The 22,225-nt window shown below is 47.7% G+C and overlaps 1 long non-coding RNA gene across 1 annotated transcript; it reads left to right on the top strand.

The window, feature by feature from the left end:
* The first annotated feature begins 7,775 nt into the window (after positions 1-7,775).
* LOC119060877 (uncharacterized) lies at positions 7,776-9,961 on the top strand. The gene is made up of 3 exons (XR_005084681.2): positions 7,776-7,875; positions 8,878-8,971; positions 9,484-9,961. It is a non-coding gene; the product is annotated as an uncharacterized LOC119060877 (long non-coding RNA).
* Positions 9,962-22,225: the final 12,264 nt, after the last annotated feature.

The raw sequence follows: 22,225 nt of genomic DNA, 5'->3' as shown, positions 1-22,225 counted from the left end.
AGTAGGAATTCACCAAACTAAAAAGCTTCTGCACAGCAAATGGAACAGTCAAGAGAATGAAATGGCAACCTGTGGAATGTGCGAAAATATTTGTAAACCATATGTCTGATAAGGGGTTAATATCCAAACTATATAAGAAATTCCTACAACTTAAAAGTAAAAAACCTAATAACCCAATTTTGCAAATGGGCAAAGGACTCAAATAGGCATTTCTCCAAGGAAGACATACAAATGGCCAACAGGTACCTGAAAGATGCTCAACATCACTAACCATCAGGGAAAAGAACGTAAAAACCCAGTGAGATCCTACCTCATGCTGTTAGGATAGTTACTATCAAAAATACACAAAAAAGTGTATGGTGGGGATGTGGAGAAATTGGAGCTTTTGCACTCCATTGGTGAGAATACAGTGGAAGAAGAAGCAAGACCAAGAGATGACGCAAGGTTCCAATGACTTCAAGTGAGGTTCTGAATCCAGAAACACCTAAAGACAGACCTGGTCTTTGTAACTGTGTAGTCAGTACATTTCCTTTCTTGCTCAATGGGTTGATTTTCTTAAAACAGAAAAACATTTCATTACAACGTGGGCCTTGAGCCATATTGGAGTTGATGGAGGTGAATGAAGAGGGCCATCCAGCCAGATGGGGCATATGAGCTCTTGTTAAGGGTGAGCATGCGGCGTCCATGGAGCTGTGTGGAAACAGACGGGGGCAGTGTGCAGAACACCCTGCAAGAGAACACGTATTTTCATTATTTGGATAAGTCTTGCGGGTTTGCTGGCGTGTGGTGTGTAAATGGAAGGACAAAGGGAGAGAGAGAGAGGAGTTCTAAAACTAAGAGGATAACAGCCACAAATGTTTACTGAATTCTTACTAAATGCTAGGTACCATTCTAACACAAAGAATTTGCCCAAAGTGACCCAGTCAGCAAGTCCCAGAGCCAGAATTTTAACCTGAAAACCCCCTCTGTCTGAGTAGAGCCGGGATTCTTAACTTGTCCTCTTCTGCTTCTACAGAAGATGCGGCCTCTGCCTGCGGGCAGCCAAGGGCCAGTGTGGTGGCAGGGCCACAGGAGAGCACAGAATTCAAGTCATTTTTCCTGGTGCTGGCCCTGATTTGAGCATTCGTTCATTTTCACTCATTTTGTTGTTTGCTCTTTGTTCCCCGTCCCTCAATTAGCAGCAGTCCTTGCCCCCAGCAGATGACAAGGTGACTGCTCCTGGACAGGTGTGACAACCTCCTGGGCTGGCTGGGGACACTCTGAGGGGAACGAGGACCTCAGGACCATCACTCCCACCCCCGACCCGCTCTGGCTTCGATTTGCTCCTTCCTCCTCTCTGTCTCTTTCCGGCTCTGCGTCCCCTTCCCTCAGATTGCCTCAGGAAAAGGAAAGAAATGTTTTTTAAAGAGAAGTTTAATGAAACCAAACACTTGTATTTCCAGCTATTGACATTGGATTTGTGCTTCTCCAGCCCAGCTATTTGAGACAAGTCTTTAACGGCCTCTCTTTGCCCGATGGTTTAATGCAAACAGACCATAAAAAAATAAACTTTCCCCCCAAATATTATCTTAGGCCTCATTTTATCATGCTTCCTTGTGCTGTCTCCGTGAAAGAAAAGAGAAAAGAATGTGGGTTTTGGCTGACGTGGGGCTGGAGAGGGTCCCAGCACCCATTCCCCCAGTGCAGTCTGCCTCCCGGAGCACGCACCATCTGTCCCGTGTCCACTGAGGTCTCACTTGGGCCCTTCTCACCAGTTCTCCAGTTCCTGTGCATTCACCTACAACACAGGCTGCTAACCCCTGTCTGCAAGCTTACTTACTGTAAGACAGATGTGGCAAGCACGCGTATCTTTGCGAGGCATTATACAGGGCAGGTATAATACAAGAGGGGTGTTGGGCTCTGATCTAACCAGAGAGGAAAATCCCCCTATCCAAATATAGTCTCATTTGGCTTTAAAACACACAAACAAACCAGAGAGAAAAATCCCCCTCTCCAAATGTGGTCTCATTCAGCTAAAAAACAAGCAAGCAAAAAAACAAACAAACAAAGCCTTAACAGTGGACTCTCTTGCTGACCAAAACAAAACGTAACCACCAGTTGGGTTTGGGCTTGTGACTGCCCATTTTCAACCCCACAAGAACTGTGACAGAATGTTTGAGCGAGGTGGCTTAGAATCCACGTACCTCTCAGTATTGTGGGTGTTGCCCACAATTTATCTCCTAAGGGACAAGAAAATGAGGACCTTCCCTTCTTGAAGGTGGGCTCTGGTTCAGTGAGGAGTTGGAGAGAGAATCATGGGGTACGCAGGGCCTGGGGCGAACTCATAGTGGGTCGAAGGCATAGTGAGAGAAGGCTGGGCCGATGGAGGCCCTCTGGGCTTGTATGGCAGTTTGGCCGATCTCAGACCTTCGCAACTTACCTGGATGTGATAGAGCTTTGAGCTCTGGGGAATGAAAATCAAGCATTTACCCTGATTCTCCTCTGTGAATTATATTGTGAATAACCAGACGGTACAAGACGGGAAGTTCTGCACTACAATTTCACCATTCTGAAGCCCCAGATAAATTAACAGAGCTAGACTGAGTCTTGGAATTGAACACCAGTGGCTGTTCACAATATAAAAAAAGCATTTTGTAGATGAGTATGTGCCTTTTGGTAAACAAATGCAACACTGCCTATGAAGTCGTCTTGCCAAAAATAGTTGAACCCAAGTTCGATCAGCTATAGACCTGACTAGCAATGCAGAGGAACTGCAGGGTCAGAGGGGCACCAAGCCACAAAACCCACACCACAGAAAACTCTCCATGACCCCCTTTTTATCACCTTCAAATTTGACTCTATTTGGAAACTATAAAAATTTATTATTTTAATATTTAAAGACTGTGGTACTGTAGTAAGACACATAAATATTATAATATGCATTTAGAAATATTAAATATAATAAAGTCAACACATTAAATGAAAACTCATAGTACACCACATAAATCTCAGGTCTGGGCATTCATGCCCATAAGATTTCCCCTCAAAGTGGGGGAACCTTCCTGGGAAACTCAGTCCCAATGCCGGGGAGGCAGTGCACGTGGGTCAGGGTTGGATTCCCCTTGTGGGTGAAGATAACCGCTGCACCGTGAGTGTCACAGGTACCGCAGATAATAAATTCTTCAGCAAATAAATTCAGAAGGGGAAAGCAGTGGACAGGAAATCTGTCCATTGCAGGAAACTTGAAAGTATTAGTCAAACTAAGCCACGGTGTTGCAGGAGGAGTGAACAGGTAGCAATGTGATGGAGAAAGGGAGGTGGTCATCATCATTAGAGGTGGGATGGGGTAGCTGATGGGGGCGGAGCAGCTCCGTGGTGAGACTGGACAGGGACGGGAGCTTCCTGGAGGGCTGACTGAGTTCTATTTCTTGATTAGGGTACAGGTTATGAGTGTTTACTTTTTAATAGTTGATTCAACTAGACACCTGTTTTCTGTATTTGTTTTATTTTTTTTAATCACATAAAGACTTATTGTTTGTTTTTTTAGTAAAAGCCCCTGACTCTTTCTCTACCCCTCCTCCCACCTAGTTGGAGCCCTTTTTGAACATTAGCTGCCCATTTCTGGCTTCTGAATTCTGCCTGGTTCTCTCTCCTCCTTTTCCTAGATTCTCTCCTAATTCTGTATTGTGTCCATCAGAATGGGCTACAGTGCTGCAGAAACAGACAACCCTAAGACCTCCATAGCTTAAAAGGAAGGTTTACTTCTGGCTTATGCTTCATGTCTATGACATCTTAGCAGAAGCCTCTGCTTATCTTAGTTGCCCAGGGACCCAGGCTCACAGGGCAGCCACCTTCTCAGATTTACTCAGGGGCTATGCTCCCCAGTACTCACTGACAGTCAAATGCTTTGCCACGGAAGTAGCATCTGTAACTTCTGCTCACACTTCATTGGCCAGAAGTAATCACGTGCAACCACCCGACCACAAAGTGGGTGAAGTGCCAGGCTGTAAATGTGCTCAGAAATATTCGGTAAACAACACGCATAAAACAGCCCTTGTTTTGTATGGTTCCAATATGCACAATTTTCAATTACCCTGATTTAGTTAAATAATACCAATCCCCAACAAAATGGTTCAAATTTCAGTCACCACACTATGGGACTGTAAGTGCATAAAGTACAAATTTCACTGTCTGCTATTCAGACCGCGGATCACTACATAACAACAGAGGCATACCTCGACGCGAGCAACTGCATCACTCCTTCCTGCGTCTCTCCGCCATTGGTCTCCGAGCGGCTGGTACCTGGCTCCCACGCAGACAGCAAAGCATGGGCTCTGTTGCCTCCCCTCTCCCAGTGATAAGCCTATGTGGCATTTTACAAAAATGAATAATCTAAAGAGGGTTAGCTAACAAAAATTAAACTACAACAAGGACAAAAATATTTAATAATGCTGGAAGAGACACTGGGTACGATAAGATTTGAAAATGGCAGTAGCAAAGCAAAAACAGGACAGGGTGTGGGGCTGCTGGAAGCGGTGGGGCTAATCATATTGGAAAAATCCAATAAAAAGGTATGAAAAAGAAGGTAAAATCACTTCATCTTTTAGTTTAAATTGCACTAGACACAGAAAGCCACTTACGGTTGAAGTGGAGTGTTTTCCTCTACTTTGGACAGAAGATTGTAATATTGTAAAATCCTGAGTAGTCTGGCTAGCATGCAGGGCAAAGCATTGATGTTGGTTGCCTCAATGAAAAAAAGGGTAATTACGAGGAGGCCGAAGAAGAACCTTTTACTGCCAATAGGGGCTGGTTTCATCATTTCACAATTCAGCATAAGTTGATTGACATTAAGCTCCAGGTGACTCTCAGGCACAGATAAGAGTGTTGCTAAGAAGTTTACACCCATATTCCAAGAAAATGAAAATGTCCCAAGAGAAGTGACACCAGCAAAAATCTTTACCTTAAAAGGATGCTCGTAGCTATTTCCGGGCATTGCAAGAGCAAAGAACAAAATGTTGCAGGCCGATCCAATGCACCAAGGTACAGGAAGGATGCTTGCCCTGAATCCGAAACTACACAATGACAGGGAGAAGGCCAGACCTGTTCAAATTCCTCAAGTTTTTAACACTTTAATTCTCAATGTTTCTAATGTTTTAAATTACAGTGTAATAAGTAAATATTGGTTTTCCTAATTTTTCATTTTCTAATGCATTTATAACTGACAGTAGGAGAGTTTTAAATGTTTTGGCAAACATTTGCAAAGGTCACAGACCAACTGTGATTTTTTCCCACTGATTAGCATCATCACCTGGCAGAGTTCCACCTTACACAGCGTGTCTGTGGTCCTGTGCTGTTGTGCAAGGTGAGGGCTGCCAGTATGCATATCTGGTTTGGGTAAAGTTAGATTACAGTTCCTCCGCATCCATTCATGCTAACTCGATTATGTGGAGTGCAAGGAAACTTCTGGAGATAGAACTTGAACCATGAGGATTAGGTAGGTATAGGGGCTCCAGGTATAGTTTGGCGACCATTATTCAACCTCAATTTGACCCAGCCATCTTGATGGCCAATGTGTGACCTAGGGTGGGAAAGAGCCCTGTGGGTCATATGCCACCATCTAGGTCCTGTCCTGCACCCATCTAGGGTCCATGCCATCCTGCTGTGGGCTCCAGCTAAAAAGTGTGTACTAGACAAAGGGGGCATGTTTCCTTACTCATTTTATGGAAGGGCAGATATATCAAGCTACAACCAAAATAGAGACTCAAACTCTGGCCAGGCTGAGGATTCAGGGACTCCTCAGGCCATTCAGGCCCCGAAGCAATGATGGAACACGCAGAGGCTGTGTGATGCTCAAGAGCAGCGTGTCTGTGTGGCTCCTGGGGAGCGTGGAGGGGCTGTCAGCACCGGGGTGTGAGCCGCAGCCTGAGAAAAGGGTTGAGAGCAGCGGCTGAGCCACCGCAGTTTGCTCCGTTGAGAGCATGTGAGCTCCAGAGTCCTCAGATCTCTGGGGGTGTGGTGGGGGGAGAAGTAGGGCAGATGAGTGGAAAGAGGTCTGTGAGGGGGCCGAGGTTTCAAAGTGGCACTTAAGGGGAGCTCTAAGGGTGGGGGTAATTCAGACTATGTAAACATGAGCTCAGTTTCCCACATTGGCAATGAGACCTGGGGGAATGGAGTTGTTTACAAATAGCGTGGCTATATGATTTATTGTTCAGAGTGGGAATATTGTTAAAGCAAAAGGGATTGCTATTAATTACTAAACCTCTTCATAATTAAAGACACAAATTATCTCAGACAAACCACACCATATACTCACTTTAGTTACAGATGAAACCCAGGTAACTGTAAATTAGAGGTCATATCAGAATTAATGAAAATAAATGAATTTGCCCTAACCAAGCTGCAGGCTGGGTTCCCAGGAAGTGGACATTGCAATGGAGAGTAGTGTAGGGATGTTTAGTAGAGGGTGCTCCCAGGGTCAACACCTGTGGAAGGGAGGGAGGAAAAGTGGGATTGGGAACTGGGATACCTGGACTGCAAAGCATCCAAGACCTCAGCTGACCTTGAGGGGAGCCCTGGGGCTGGGGTGACTTTCAGAGTTATTGCAAGTTGGGTTGAGGAGGACTCTCTCTTCTCCACACCAATGAGTCCTCAGCCATGGCTGTCCCTGAGGGCTCCCTCCAGCTGAGGGCTGATTTCTGGAGAGGCTGACAGCCACCAGTACTCCCGCAGTCCTGGAGAGGGGTCAGAGTGGCCTATCACAGCATGCCCTGCCCAGAAGGGAGAGGAGAGTTTGAGTAAATGTATCATAAAGATAAATGCTTTAAGTTCAATCATTAGTCAGGTCCTGTCAGGGAGAGTTCCTGTAGCATCTGCTTTGAAGAAGAGTTGAGACACAATGTGATTAGCATACTGATTGCTTATCTGCCAATGATATTTCCAGAAAGGGGAACTTATTTTATCAAATTAATAAAATGGCACCGATCTTCTTGGTATTGCTCAGAAAACTTTTTCTCGAAGGTATATTTCTACCCAGCTTCATTTGGTAATGTTTGTACTTAAGATACTTACATAGGGCTTCCTGTGTTCCAGGCACAGTGCGATGCACTACTGAAATACTAGCCCATTTAATTCTTGTAATGAACTTATGACCTGGGCAACAGACAAGGAAACAGAGTCCCTGAGATGAAGTAATCAAACTCAAGTGGTGGCGCCAGGACTTGGACCTCAGTATCATGTCTCCAGAGGCTGTGTGTATAATCAGTGTGCTATGTTATTGGTTGCCACGTGCAGTCTTTGAAGAAACTAAAACTCTTTTCTCTGGGGAGTTGCAAAGAAGTAAAATGACAATAACTACAACAGCAGCTGCAATATCTAACATGCAGTGAGCTTTAACTACGTACCAGTCACTGTCCTCTAATCCTGGAGAAGACTTGGTGCCTGCTCAGAAGCAGATGCTGATTAATTGGGAAGCGAGACAGGAAATAGTTACATAATCACCTGTAAAACGTGAATGATTAGGGGCTCTGATGTGTGTACGTCCAGGACAGGCTGTCACAGGTGAAGTGGTCAGAGAGGAACAGGCTGAGTTCAGACCTAGGGGACTTAAACCCTGGAAAGATTACAGGATGCACCCCCCCCCCACTCCTGCAGGTAATTTACATATAAAAAATAAGCAATATGTTAACTAAAAAAGTAAAGAATAATAAGAAAAATGCATATTATGATTTATAAAGGACTTCTCAAAGAAATTTGCTGGTAACAAATTCTTTCCAAACGACGCTTTTAGTTGCCTTGCTGGTGCCAAATTCGGCCTGCAGTTTGGGTGATCCTGTTCTGGGGAAAGAAGGGCTGCCGTGGATCGTGGAGGCAGCAAGCCTTGTAGATCTTCAAAGACAGGTAGGACTAAGGAGGGGGACAGAAGAGGAAAGGATGAGCCGGGAGGGAAGACCAGTGAGCACACGGGCCTCGCTGGAGCACATGGTGTGTGCAGGGGAGCAACTAGGTTGGGCAGTTCAATTGCAGCCACATTTTTAAAGACCTTGAGTTCCTGGTCAAAGGGTGTGTATTGTATCCCATAAGCAATGAGACTCGATGGGAGGTGGGTGCAATTTTGGTGCTGTCATTGTCTTTCCTCCCCCAAATCCAAGTACCAGGCAGCCAAGCTACTCGAAGCCCTTTTGAGCAGAAGCCCCAAATAGCCAGCAACCCGGATGCCTGGTCACCCAGGCATGCCACCCAGGTTGCCCAGGCTGTGGTTTTGACTCTCTGCAGCTGCTCTAAACAACCAGGGCCTTCCTCATTGCCCAGCTGCCCTTCCAAAGGGACCTGGCCAGCCCAAGGTGCCAAGTAGCTGCCCCAGGTTGGGAGCTGATAGAAGGCCCTAGGCCTCCCTCTGCTCCACTACTCAGCGGTTCTCTGCTCTTGCAAAGAGCGGCCCATTTGGTATGAGTGCTCCAGCCATTTTGGTTTCATCTTTCCCTCCTTCTGCCAAACTGTTAAAACATTTTATTCTACAAAAACATCACAAACAAATCCAATCTTGCAACTGCTCTGACCTGAAGCCTGATCGAGGCAGAAGAATGGCAAGAATGCGCTGGATGGAGTTACCGTGGCACATTTGAAGAAGGGGTTGGCGGGAGGGTCAGATAGTGGAGGAAGACCTGGATTTTTAGAGCCCCAAACAGCACTGTCCTGGCAGTGGCCCTTCTTCTCCCAGGACCAGTGGATGATCACCGCAGTTCAGGAAGGGGCCTCGCGTGATTTTCCACTCTGTCAAGGAGTGTCAGCGGCTGTCCTGAACTGCTGCCCCATTGAGAATTTCCAGATTATTGGTGGTTGCGTCCTTTTCCTGAAAAACAATAGAAACATCACTTTTCCACCTTCATTTTATGCATTCAGGTCAAAGCCTCTGGTTCCACTCTGGCGGAATGAAACACCCCAGCCTGGCTGAATTCAGGATGGACACATTGGTGGAACTTTTGGCCGTGTGCTGGTAAGAGGAGCATGTGGCTGGAGCGGCTCTGAAAACTCTGACACTTGCGGGGGTGTTTGTGTGTGCATTTGTCCAAACTGCAAGTTTTCCTCCTCCCTAGCCTTGGTTTACACTCTCTGGATTCACTTTATGTTCCTATTCCGCAGGCCTGGCCCAGCCCTCCCCATGAAGGCCCACTTCCACGGGCCCACCAGGCCACAGTGGTCTGTCCCTGCTCACACAGGTCCAGCATGATCCGAATTCAGCTCATGCTCCTTCTGCTTAGCTGTGAGCTTTCTTTCCTTAAGAAGGTGGAGCCCCAGCTGGTGTAGCTCATTGGATTGAGCACAGGTCTGTGACCCAAAGGGTCGCCAGTGTGATTCCCAGTTGAGGCACATGCCTGGGTTGTGGGCCAGGTGCCCCTGTAGGGGGGGGCATGTGAGAAGCAACCACATACTCATGTTTCTCTCCCTCTCTTTCTCCCTCCCTTCCCCTCTCTCTAAAAATAAATAAATAAAATATCTTTTAAAAAGAAGATGGAAAGCCTGCTGAAGGCCAAGACGAAGTTTTCTCAGTACTGGGCTGAGGATAAAGGCCCTTCCCAAGGATGCTGATCTATTACAAATACCAAGATAGAAAACTTATATTAACTGATTCTCCCCAGAGGAAGAATGAAGGACACCCAGCACTCACTTTGATCTGTCTCATGGGAAAGCCAAAGAAAGTGTGTCTGGGAAAGACCTTGGTGGGCATTCAACAGATACCTGCTACATGTTCTTTCTAAGGGGACTGCAAGTTTGAATAGGGCCAAACTAGTCAGGAAGCCAGGAGGGAAATTGCCTCCACCTTCAGCAAGCAGAGCAGACATGGCCTCTACATACGTGTCCAAATGTGTTTGAGGGACACCACGCCATGAGCCTGACTGGGCTCTCACAGGTCTCCGTCTGCCCTGGTAGCTGTACTACAAACACAGCATGTTCTTGGTTCATCTTTTTAAAAATAAAGGAATGAATGAAGGGAATGGCAACAAACTGGTCGAGCTTTTTCTCCCAGCTGGACAATGATCATAAGGTGTTGTTTGTGGTAAACTCTCTCTTGATTGAAAGGGAAGAGAAGTTGCTTCTGGAGTTCAAGTTCTCTAGACTGGCCAGCCATAGGGGGCTCCATGGACAGCGTCCATATGGCCTAGAAGCTTGTTAGACATGCAGAGTCTCGGCCCCCACTTCTGACCTACTGAATTCAAACTTGCATTATAAAGAGGTTCGTATGCAGTGCTCTATAGAACATAGAGAAAATAATGCAATGATCTCAGTTTGGGGTTTGGAACTAGAAATAAATCTCTAGTGTGAATAATGGCATCTACAAACCATCTCTCAAGCATGGGCCTTTATGGAAATCTACTATGTGTCTAGTCCAGGAAAGAAAGAGGCAAGGGCAGGTCCAACAGTAAGGCTGGGATTTCAACCCGAAACACTGCCCACCCCTTCCTGCACAAGCCCACACTGAGCGGTGGGCTCAAGCCAACTGAATTCTCTGCAGCATAGCCGCTGGGGTGACACCCGTCACACGGACAGCCCTTGTTTTCAGCAATAACAAGTCATTAAGATTGAGCTAGCAAATCTTCAGGGAAGACAGCCCAGGCCTAACCTCCGTCATAACATTTTTCTTTTGCGATGAAGCATTGCGGGGTTTGTTGAAAGCTCGTTCCGTGATGCTAGAGCTCAAGCACTCACGCCTTCCCAGGTCCAGGGCAGGGAACCAGGGTGTTGTGGAGCTGCAAGCCCATTATCCCAGAGGCACGGTTATGCTATCAAAATCTACGCCCCCTGCATTGTGTCTTGCAAAAGGAATTGTTTTGGAATCGTACTAGGCATAAAACTGTAGATGCTGGAGTCGGACTACCTGAGCTCATTTCCAGGCTCTGCCATTTGCCAGCTACGTGACCTGGTGCAAGCCTCAATTTTCTAGCTCTTAAAAAAGTGATACTTTATTTCCTGAATAATTTGGAGGAAATCCAACTTATCTTTTTTTTTTTTTTTGCTTTTATGGATGGTGTGTTTGATATTCTAAGAGAACTTGCAAAGTTCTCTTAGAATCATAAGAATTTTCTCCTGTTTCCTTCTAGCTGTTGTATAATTAAAGCTTTTAGATTTAGGTTATTATTTCTTTTCTGTTGTTCACTCCATATAGTGCTTAATTCTTCTGCTTCCCCCTTCCTGTTAGGTTGATTAAATATACTGAGGTCTGTCCAGAAAAAGTCCAGCCGTTGTTAATATAATGAGAGTGGTTTGTGTGACATTGATATAACCTGGCACCAATGTAAGGAGAAGGGACTGGAATGCACATGTGTGAACAATGACAACTCACTGTACTGGTCAGTGAGGGCAGTAGGTGCCATTGAGTGAGCATATGTACTTTGTGGCTTTGGTATTCAAAATGCCTGAGTGAGCAGAGCAACAAATATGCATTAAATTTTGCGTTAAGCTTGAACATTCCTCCACAGAAACCCTTTGGATGATTTAGAAGGCCGTAGCTGTGGGCAACTGGTGATGGGCAGCTTCATGATGACAGGGCATCACATCTTGTGCAGAGATTTTTTGGTGAAACATCAAGTCACCCAGGTGACTCAGCCCTCCTGCAGCCCAGATTTGGCACCCCGTGATTTCTGGATTTTCCCAAAATTAAAGTCACCTTTGAAAGAGAAGAGATTTTTGACTGTTGATGATTCAGGGGCAGCTGATGGCAATTAGGTGAACTGTGTGAGGTCCCAAGATGCCTACTTTGAAGGGGACTGAGGTGTCATTGTCCTATGTACAGTGTTTCTTGTGTCTTACATTGTCTTTGATTATTACATGGTTGGATATGTTCTGGACAGACCTTATATTTTATAATATTATTTTAACTTAATTTTAGATTTTTAGCTATACCACTTTACATTATTTCTTTAATGGTTGGTCTAGGGATTACCAAAAAAAAGCATCCTTAGATTTTTCTTTAGAAGAAAGAAAAATCTCCTCTCCTTTAGGAGACTGGCTTCCAGTGCAGCTTGCTTGCTATTCAAACTAGAAGCCTCAGCTCAGATTTTAAAGTACAATGAAAGTCCATAGTGCAAAGATTTATTAATATTAACCATGTAATACTGTGACTGCATACATAATGTAATTAAAAACCTGTCCTTAATTTGACAACTTTCTTAAAAAGAAACAAACAACTTGCTCTTTTGTGATGTGTTCATAGCTTGACTGGGAGTTAGGAACCTGGTTAGGCAATAGACGCCAAGCAGAGAGTTTACAGCACGGGGTGACCAGGTGCTGACATCCAGGTGCAAACAGAGCGCCCTGAGAGCACAGGGGTGCACCTGGCTGCCGTCTCCCCGGGGAGTCAAGAAAAACCTTCAGAGTCAGGTTGGCATTTAATTGGGCATTTTAACTGTCAGGAAGAGTCAGGGTCTGTCCAAAAGCTGAAAGAACATTCTAGTCAGAGGTTTGTGGGAAAGGCTGGCTATGGTGTGGGAAGAGGGGGAAGAGGAAATGGAGTGTAGTGTCCCCAGGGAGGACTTGAGGAGTGGCCTGTGTCAGGCTGCCTTGAAGATCGAGCTGAGGAGTCGTGTGTTCCTATTGTAACATATGAAGGCCCCGGTGGGGCGGAGGGGACCCCCGCCTTTACCCTAGGGAGACTAAAGCAAGCTCTCCACCCTCAAGGAGCTCTCAGACTGGCCGGGAAGCCAAGTCAACCTACATCAAACAAGAAGAGGTCAAACACCCACAGCCATCATTCTTTTCCTTGGATTCTTAACGCCCTCCCAGTGTGTCTCCCATTATTGCACTTCCAGGCCATTTGTCACACTTGCAGGCCATCATCTTGTTGATCCGTTGCTTAGAACCATTCATGGCTCCCCACTGTACTTGCAGCGTTCCGAGTCCGCACCACGTCCCACGGCCTCATGCCCGACCTCTCTCCCTTCACTCATCCCACTCTGTCACAGTGGCCCCCTGGCTGGTCCTGGTTGGGCCAAGCCCTCGTGGGCACCAGGGCTCTGTGCTGACTGTGGTCCCGGTCACTGCTGCCACTTTCCTCCCAGCTCTTTCTGAGGCTGCCTTCTTCACTTTTAGTTCTAGCGTAACTCCCAGCTTCTCAGAAAGACCTTCCCTACCTCAGATATCTCTGCTGCTAAAACCTGTCACAATGCCCAAATTATTCCATTTAAAGCGTTAAGGACAATCTGTAGCCTTTTAACTTCTTTACTTGATTCATGTCTACCTTTCCCACTGGATATAAACCACAATGGTGAGCAGTTTGGCTGTCTTGTTCTTCATGAAATCCTCGGCAACTACTATAGTGCCCAGCATATAGGAGGTACTCAAAAAAATGTGTGTGGGTAAATGGCTATAAGTAGATGCCAAAGGGCATGTCATCAACTCTCTGTCACACAAGGGGAGCTGAGTGGGGGTGACGGGTCTGAGGAGGGGAGAGCAAGCCTTATTTGAAGGGTGGCAGCCTCTCATGATCTTGTAATAGGCGCAGCAGCTCCTTAGGGAGAAGGAGCAGCCCTGCCTGTGAAACTGAGGCTCTGGGTGAGATACCCAGCTCTCCTGTTCCCCGGGCCCGCTCGGGTGCGCACACTGCAGGGCTTGGACTTACGCACTCCACAGAAGGCTGCTTTGGATGCAAGCTCATTGCCCCTTTCCCAAATCTTACTTCTAAGCCACAGGCTTGAAAAGCTTGCTTGCATCATCCGCTTTACCAACCCAACAAGAAAGGAAACCTGTTTCCTAGGAGTTTACATCTTTTTTCCAAAGACAGCAAAATAAGAGAAAATAAACCATTCTTGAATAATTTGATTTGCTTTATTATTTTTAAAGAGCCATTGATGTTTCTGAAACTGGGGTGCATTTTGGAACTCTCCTGCCTGAGACCCAGGCCGGGAAGCACCACATGGTTAGAAAATGACCAGCAATGCCTTCATTTGCTCCAAGCACTGGCCAGGGAGACACAGAAGAAGCCTGTGGTGCTGGCATGTGCTTTTATTGAGTGAGAGGTAAAGTTCCGAAAGTCCCCAGAGGCAATTCTTTCAGGGATAGCATGTTAGCCGATCCAGCCCGCCCTCCCCGCCCACCCACCCCGGCCCCTTGTGCTTGTGTATGCTCAGTGATGGAGCAAGAGCCTCCCACCCCGGCCGGGTCAGAGCAGGGCATCACCTTCCTGACCCCCTCGGAGAGTGTTTGTAGTGCTTTGCCGTCTTCTCTTCTGGACACACTTGTGATAACAGGATGAAGGCCCGCTCTACTCTGGAGCTTCCTTGGTTTCAAGGGGCTTCCCCCGTTAGAGTATTCAAATAGGATGCAACCCCCCCACCTTCAACTTCCTTATCCTGTTTCCCTCTGCCCTTCCTCCTCCTCCCCAGTCAAGTGATTGTCTACAATGCAGGCATGGAACAGACTGACAGATCTCAGAGGGGAACGGGGTGGGGGGTACTGGAAGAAATTAGCCGAAGAACTTGTATGCGTATATGCATGTATGCATGTCCCATGGACACAGACAACGATGTGGCGAAGCAGGGAGGGGATGGGGGACATCTGTTACAGTGTCAACAGTGAAGAATTAATGAACTAATAAAACATAAAATAGAATCTGTCAGTAAAGGGTTTGCTGTCTGGAGTGGTGAGACTCTCTGTTTCGGAATGTTGTTCTGGCTTAAGGCTCCCTGTGTCTTTGGCCCGGAGAACACCAGTGGAGAAGGGAGCAGAGCAGCTGGGTCAGAGACAGCGGTGCCCTCCAGGCCAGGGAATGGGAACCGTTTCCAAGTTGTCTGGGCAGCCTGGCTCCTCAGCTGCTCCTCCCGGTGGGTCCCAGACCAGTGTGGACTCAGATGTGTGTGATCCCCCCCAACCATCCCCACCCCCCAGCCCCAGCATCAGCCACAGTCCTGCAGGAGGCAACAAATGTCCAGAGCCCTCATGAGACAGGCCAGGATGTCCTTCCCAGGTGGCATCATCACCGTGTCTGGGTCACAGGGGTCTGCTACTGTGCACAGGCTGAGTCCGAGAGCTCAAACTGGACCCTCCAGTCTCAGGGCCCCCCCGCGCCTGTCTGCCTCTGGCTCCCTCCCTCCCTCCCTCCCTCCCTCCCTCCACCAGACAGATGATGCCTCCTTGAAATTTAGAGATTTGGAGTAGTCTCACTGGGGGATTTTTTTAAAAATTATCTTCCCTATCCTGATTCCTCCCCTGAGCGAACGGCCTGAGGAGATGTCTGTAAGACATTGTGGGTAGGTACCTCAGACAGGAAAAAAGGAAAAAGCACTTTAAATGGACAAATCAGTCCAAACCACTAGGTTATAACTCTTTTTTACCTCTTCCAGCAGAATAGTAAAACAGACGGACTATTGGCAGCTCATTAGTGCTAAGGAGAGGCCGTCTCCTGCATGACATCAGTATTTCACCAGAGAGCCTTGCGCTGCTGGCTTTCCACCCATAGAGTAGAAGGTGCACATGGGGGACAGGGGAAGGAGGCATAAATAAGACACACATTGCAGACTTTGGGATGTGCTTAGCACATTTTTTGTCACTTCCTTTAATACCACAGACCTTGTGGTTCTTCTTGCATTAGGAGAACAAAAGACGAGCCTGACGTGGAGAGTGGAGATTTTCATTCAATCAAAAGTTCTGTTTGCCTAATTAGCATTTATAATTCAAACGCTGAAAAGGAGAGGCAAAACACGGGAAGAGAAGAAGGAATACCAGAACTGAGTCACTTAAGATATGAAAAGTCCCTTCATCACATCAGTTGTTTTTCAGTTCATAACTGAACTGGAATAAGGAGCGACCTGTAAGCAGCTGTTTCTAATACCGAGTCCCCGCCGCACATGAAAGACGCACTTATTCCTGCAGCCGCCTCCCTACCCTTGGGTGTTATCAGCTGAACATGTTTTGAACCTACCTAATGCATTTGAGGTAGCTTGGGTTTATTTTTCTTTCAATAAAATAAATGGTTTTGTAATTAAATTTCTGCACTGCCTGTGCTTAATGCTCACATTGACAAGTGCTAATGTATGGCAAGAGAATGAGTTTGAAATGAAACATGCTGTTTTCGAATCTGCAAGCAATTTTGCAGTGGGGCAATCAAACCCCTCATGCCAGCGAAACGTTTTCATTAATCTGCTCGCTGCACCCCTGCCCACTCGCTGGCCGGGAGGACACTTCCAGCTCCCTCTTCGCCCTTCCACCCCCACCCTTGCCTTTTTCTCAGACACACACGCGCGCACACACACACACACACGCATATCATGAAGCAAGCCGTTGTTTGAAACCATTCTGTGGTCTCTGGCAGCCGGGCCAGTGGAAATTCGCTGACTTTACACCGTGAAATGTTGCAGCTGCTCCTCCGCAGGGACTGGCTGCCTCAACGTTTCAGTCCCTGGCAGCCAGTCAACAAGGAAATCTGTCCCTCTGTTTTCTTTCTTTTTTTTTTAACTATTCCCCCTTAGCTAAATTTATTTTTGAATAAATCTCCTCATAGAAAATCGAAAACGGCTATTACATATCTGGACTCGGCCTGTGCAAACCACGTCAAGCCATGGCGGAGGCAGCACCTTCCAGCCTTGTGCTTTAGCGGGCTCATGAATGGAAACCTGGGCGGCAGGCTGTGGCCGTGGCCAGCTCCACTGCTGCCTGCTGCCTGCTGCCTGCTGCCTGCTGCCTGCCGCCTGGGTCCGGGAGCCTGCAGCTTCAGCCTGCAACAGGTACCAGCAGTGGGTACACGACCTCAGCACTTGCCCCTTCCAGTGAACTTGCCTGTGTTTCCTCTGGCCACTAGAGGGATGGCTTCCCAGGGCAGCAACTGCTCTGGAGCCTCCTAGGCCCTTCATCAAAGGCCAAGAAAGGTACAAGGCCCACATGCAGTCTGCAGCATGGGGAAGTGGGGAACAATGGGGTCTCTGGCTCCGGGTGCGTGACTCAGCATGTTCCCTCCAGGCTGGGGGAGAGCAGCCAGGGGCTGCCCACATGAGTGCTGACTCACCCGGCAGGGCAGGCCAGAATTACAAGCTGTCCTACCCCAACACGGCTTTCTCTTGCTGCATGCTAGGAAGGTGTTTAGGGAAAGAGCTTCTGTGTGGTCCCAGCCTCCCTGAATTTACTGTAGCAGAAGATACAGAAAATGGCTGCTTTCAGGTTTTCACGAGAATGACCAAAGATCTTCACATCTCAGAATTCCTTTGCCTGTTTCCTAAGGCCTGAATTGCCTTTAGTAGGGGACAGAACCTTTAACTGGATTGAGGCTGAAGTCCTTGCAAAGGAGTCATAGGGAGGAACTTCAGTCTTCAGTTGGGCAAAGCAAAGCCCACTATGACTGGGTAAGAGAAAAAGCCCTAGTTAATTAGTACCTCGGTGGCAGGAGGGGAGGAGAACTCCAGGAAGGAGAGAGACAGAGAAGTGGGGGGACTAGCATCACAGCCAACGGACACCTTCACAGTGATCCTGTGAAGAAATAGAAAGTTCCTTCATCAAACAACTGCCAGTAGATTTGTGGAAGAGGTAGCAACTTCATCTTATCCAGGGTCAAGGGGCAGAGGAGGCCCAAGTCCAGAAGAAAGAAGGGAGAGGTGGTGAGGAAGCGAAGCTACTCCTGTGAGCCTTGGATGAGTCTGAGCTGGGACCCCGAGGAAGCTAAGATACGGTGTGGGAGCGCCGTCGTCCACCACTGAAGCGATCATCCTCGCTGCTCCCCTCCAGCAGTGGGACGCAAGTCAGTCGTTCACTCATGCTCTCGGCGAGTAAGTTCTCACCATGAGCAAGCCATGTGGCTACATCTTCCAGGGGGCAGGCATGACGAAGACATGGTCAGCCGTGTCACGGACGGAGACGGTGCTGTCATGAAGATACAAACAAACTGCCACATGACTTCAGAGGAGGAAGCAGTGAGCTGTGACAGAAGGACGAAGAGAGAGGTTTATGCAGGAGATGAGCCTTAAAAGATGAGTAAGGTTTCAAGCTATGGCTGCTGTGTTTCAGTGGATTAAATGCTGGCCTGTGAACCAAAGGGTCACCAGTTCGATTCCCAGTCAGGGCACTTGCCTGGGTTGCAGGCCAGGTCCCCAGTAGGGGGCACGGGAGAGGCAACCACACACTGATGTTTCTCTCCCACTCTTTCTTTCTCTCTTCACCTCTTTCTAAAAATAAGTAAATAGAATATATATATTTTTAAGATGAATAGGATTTCAAAAGGGGAGCATGATGTTCCAAGGTGAGGAACCAGCTAAGCACGAAATGAACCAGCATAACATGGAGATATGAGAGTGTTTTTTCTGGAAAGTGGCATGTGGTCCCAAGTGAAAGGAGGATACAGCACGTGCCTGTGGAGGGTGCATGTGTTGGTAGGGATGGGAAGGGTGATGGGGAACAGCAGTGAAGTTAAGAAGTTAAGACGGGGGCCCTAGTGAGAGCCAGGATGGCAGGCTACAGAAGCTATCTTTTCTTTTGCAAATCACAGCCACCTTAAAGGTGTTGGAGTCTTGACAGTGGGAGTAAGCTTGGAAGTGGTGATGTGACCCCATCTGCATATTTGTGGTAGACCCTGTGAGCCATTAAAAAAAGGAGGAGGCAGGCTGAGGAGGAAAGACAGTGGAGGCGGGCATTCTGGGTCAGAGAGGAGCAGGGCTAGCAAGGTGCAGGCAGTGTTCCTGGGGAGAGGGAAGGAGGCCGGGACCCCGCAGAGGTGAGGCGCACCCCATCCACTGTGGTGGGAGGAAGGGAAGGCCAGCAAGTCACTTGCTGTCTTCGAGGTGTCTGAGAAGATGCTCATGGCCATGATAGAAACAGGGAACTCTAAGAGAGAAGGAGTGGGGAGAGAGGAAAACACCAGCTCTAGTTGGATGGGTGGAGTTGGAGTTCCTGGTGGTGATTTTCACGAGACAATATCCAGGAGGAAGAGATGGACCAAAGTAGGAGAAAGGCAGAACTCAGGAGTATCCACGTGGGAAAGTGTAAATGCGACAGATGAGAGGGAACAGCAGGGGAAGGAGGAGAAGGGCCAAGAAGAAAAGGGAGGCAAGTTTCAAGAAGGAGGGCTGAACACAGTTATGATGCTTCAGGGAGGCCCCAGAAGGGGAGACAGCAGCTGAGCTCAGCAATAAAGAGGACCCTGGCTGTCTCTGGGAGGACAGTCTAAGTGAGGGGGAGGTTGAGTGGGAAGTGAAAAGAAGAGGCAACGAGTGGATTTAGAGAAGGTTCACAGTGATGAGTGAAAGGAAAGTTTCTTGCAGGGCGGGCCCTTGAACAATATTTAATGAGGAATTGGTAAGGAGGGAGAGATTGAAAGGGCACCAGAGAAGGCACTCTGGTGGGCGGTGACCATGGGAGAGGCAGAAAGGGCTGGAGAGACTGACCTTGGAAAGCAGCAGGAGGAAGGGGTGATGGGCCAGGAGATAAAGGCAAAGGCAAGGATGAGAGTACTGGCAGCCTCTTGGGGAAGGAACTGATGAGGTCATATGCTGAGAGCAGGGGTGGAGATGGAAAAGGATGGTCAGAGTAGGGTGGCTTAGAAATTTGAGGCAGGTGGGAAATGGGATAGAAAGTCAAGCAAGAATGGATAACGGGGCCTTGAGCAACTCTGAGAACCAAAGATGGAAACCTGGCTGAGCGGCAGCCCACAGTGCGTGGCCGGGACACGTGCTCCAGCCGTTCCTGGTGGTCTTGAAGCTGGCACGGAGAGACCATGTGGTGGAAAGACGTCAGCTACAGGTGGCACTCTGGCCACAGTGGGAGTCAGGAGCAAGGCCATGGGGGCCAACCAGGGAGAATTTTCAGCCGGAAGCCTTTGAGTTGACACGTGAAAGCTTTGCCTCCAGGACCTGTACAGCCTGGGCTTGGACCGAAACCCTGAATCCAAATTTGAGAACTTCTTTTTGTCTTTTTTTTTTCCGCATATGTATTTATATTTTATTAAAGAATATGTGACACACAATATTATATTTGTTTCTGATATATGACATGGTGATTTGACATTTGTATACCTTATAACATGATCACCCCAATAAGTCTATAGTAACCATCAGTTGTCATACAAAGGCATTATGAAATCATTAACTATATTCCCTGAGCTGTACTTTACCTCCCTGTGGCCTGTTGGTTTTATAACTGGAAGTTTGTGCCTCTTCTTCCCCTTTGGCTTCTATCCCCTCACCGCCTTCCCTTCTGGCAATGATCCGTTTGTTCTCTGTCTCTATGAGTCTATTTCTGTTTTGACTAAAAAATACCCTCCCTGCCAGAGAGCACTGCAAACCAGAGATTTAGAAGACTGACTCTCACTGCGGCTTCTCCTTCTCCCGCTCTGCTTGCCTGTGCCGTGTGACCCAGGCAGGTCACTTGAACTTTTTACATCTTTGCTCCTACCCACCTGCCCCCAGGACACATTCTGTTGATTACTAGCTTCCTGGAAAAAAAGGGTGATGTTTAAATCTAGGTATTCTCACTAAGAAAGGGGTTTGTGTCTACAAAACTCTGTAGCTCTTGCCCTTAGGTTGCGGTGGCAAAACAAAATGAAAACAAACAAGCAAACCCAGTTTAGCTGAAACCTCAGTTGTCTTTTGACTTGTTCTTGATGTTCAATGGGGTTCTCAAAGCTTAACAGAAACTGAACAAATTCTACCCCATTCAGTTCTGGAAAGTAAATCCTATCAGAGTTTGGTCAGGACTTCACCTTCTGCACTGATGGAGGGTCCTGGACTTGGTTACAAGAGGCTTAAGTGCTGCCTCTATGTCAGAGGAAGAAAGGACCAGAAGAGCTGAGGCTCACTGTCCAGGGTCAGAAAGGCCCCAGCTGTTGACCAGGCCAGAGGAAAGAACACGATAAACCGTGGGTGCGATCAACCATGACACCCCTGACTGACAAGGGGCAGTGACTCCATGGGGTCACTTCTTATGCTCCCTGCAAGCATCTCCAAGTCCCGCCCCAAAGCCCTACAGAGACATTTGAAGCCACTCTTCTCTCCTGTCCACTTTAAGTTCAGGCACTGGGCACATGCCGTTGGCACACCAGGGAGGGACAAGGAAGATCAGAGCCACAGGAAGGCCCCCACAATGGCCGCACCAGAGTTCTGTCCAGCCTAGAATCTCCTGGCTGCTGGGACACCAGGGCAGTCTGGGGCAGGGATAATGACGGCCTCCTCCACAGGCCTGAGTGAAAAGCACAGCCTGAGCATCCACGGCACAGCTTTTGCGATGTGCCTGGTGTCCCAATTCTCCTGTGAGCTCTTTGTATTTCCCATCAGGGCCACATCCAGGGAGAGTGAAGTCGATGAGCTAACTTCCCACTGTCTAAAATGTACCCTCTCCCAGAGGAGCCACTTCTCCAGCTTGAATTTCATGACCCACCAAAGAGAAGAAGTAAATGATCACGAATGGGACTTACGATGCACTAAACCCTCTGCCTCGTGTTGACATTTGCCACAGTGTCTCAGCGCAACCCTATTATTTAGGCAGCATTATCTCCATTTTATGGGTGAGGGGCTGGGCTTGAATCATCTCTGTATTAAAGCCTAAGCTTCTTCTCCGGGTTTCACCTCACTGCCAAGTCCACAATTTCATTACATGCTGCTCTACAGCAACCTTCGTCTTTCTAACTTAAAGAATCCTCTTCTGATGCTCCATGTTGGTTTCTGTGTGAGAGAGAGTTACACATCTAACTATGTTGGCTGGAAACCAATTAATCTTTCATCAGTATTCGCTGAGACCTAGGATATGCTTGGCAAGCAGGGAGAGCGATATCATCGACAAGGACACAGCTACTTGCTTTGGAATAGAGAAAAACATGCAGAAAAACATGCCTGCTTGTCTCATCTTCCCTGCAGCCAGAACCCTGAGGCATGAACTGTCGTTTCGAGATGCAGAATAAATACCACAAAATAATTCTAAGAACCTCGTGAACTCCAAGGGGCCCCTTAGTACAGCATCATCCTGTACAAGTGCGTCCCAAAGCAGCCTTCTTCAGTGATGGCGAATGTGCCCATGGGAGGCAGGTATTGTTGGTCCTGCCTCCAAGCTCACTGTATCTCGCTTTGCTTCCCTGATGTCTGTCTCCACTTGAATCTGGAGGAGGCCATCTAACACTGGAAGAGTAAAACAGCAAGCTAGCTCAGCATGCTGAGACAGCTCACGCTTTATGGAGCAGAACCACCAATCAAGTATGGCATGATTCACCCTCCCCTTGTCCTTCAGCCCTGTTAACACTTCCAGGAAGGAAGCTGCACAGAGGAAGGAAGGGAAGAGGGAGGGAAGC

This window comes from Artibeus jamaicensis, unplaced genomic scaffold (assembly GCF_021234435.1).
Source record: "Artibeus jamaicensis isolate MK-2021 breed Jamaican fruit bat unplaced genomic scaffold, CSHL_Jam_final contig_465, whole genome shotgun sequence".
In the NCBI taxonomy this organism is placed as follows: Eukaryota; Metazoa; Chordata; class Mammalia; order Chiroptera; family Phyllostomidae; genus Artibeus; species Artibeus jamaicensis.
This window is presented reverse-complemented; position numbering and strand designations above follow the sequence as displayed.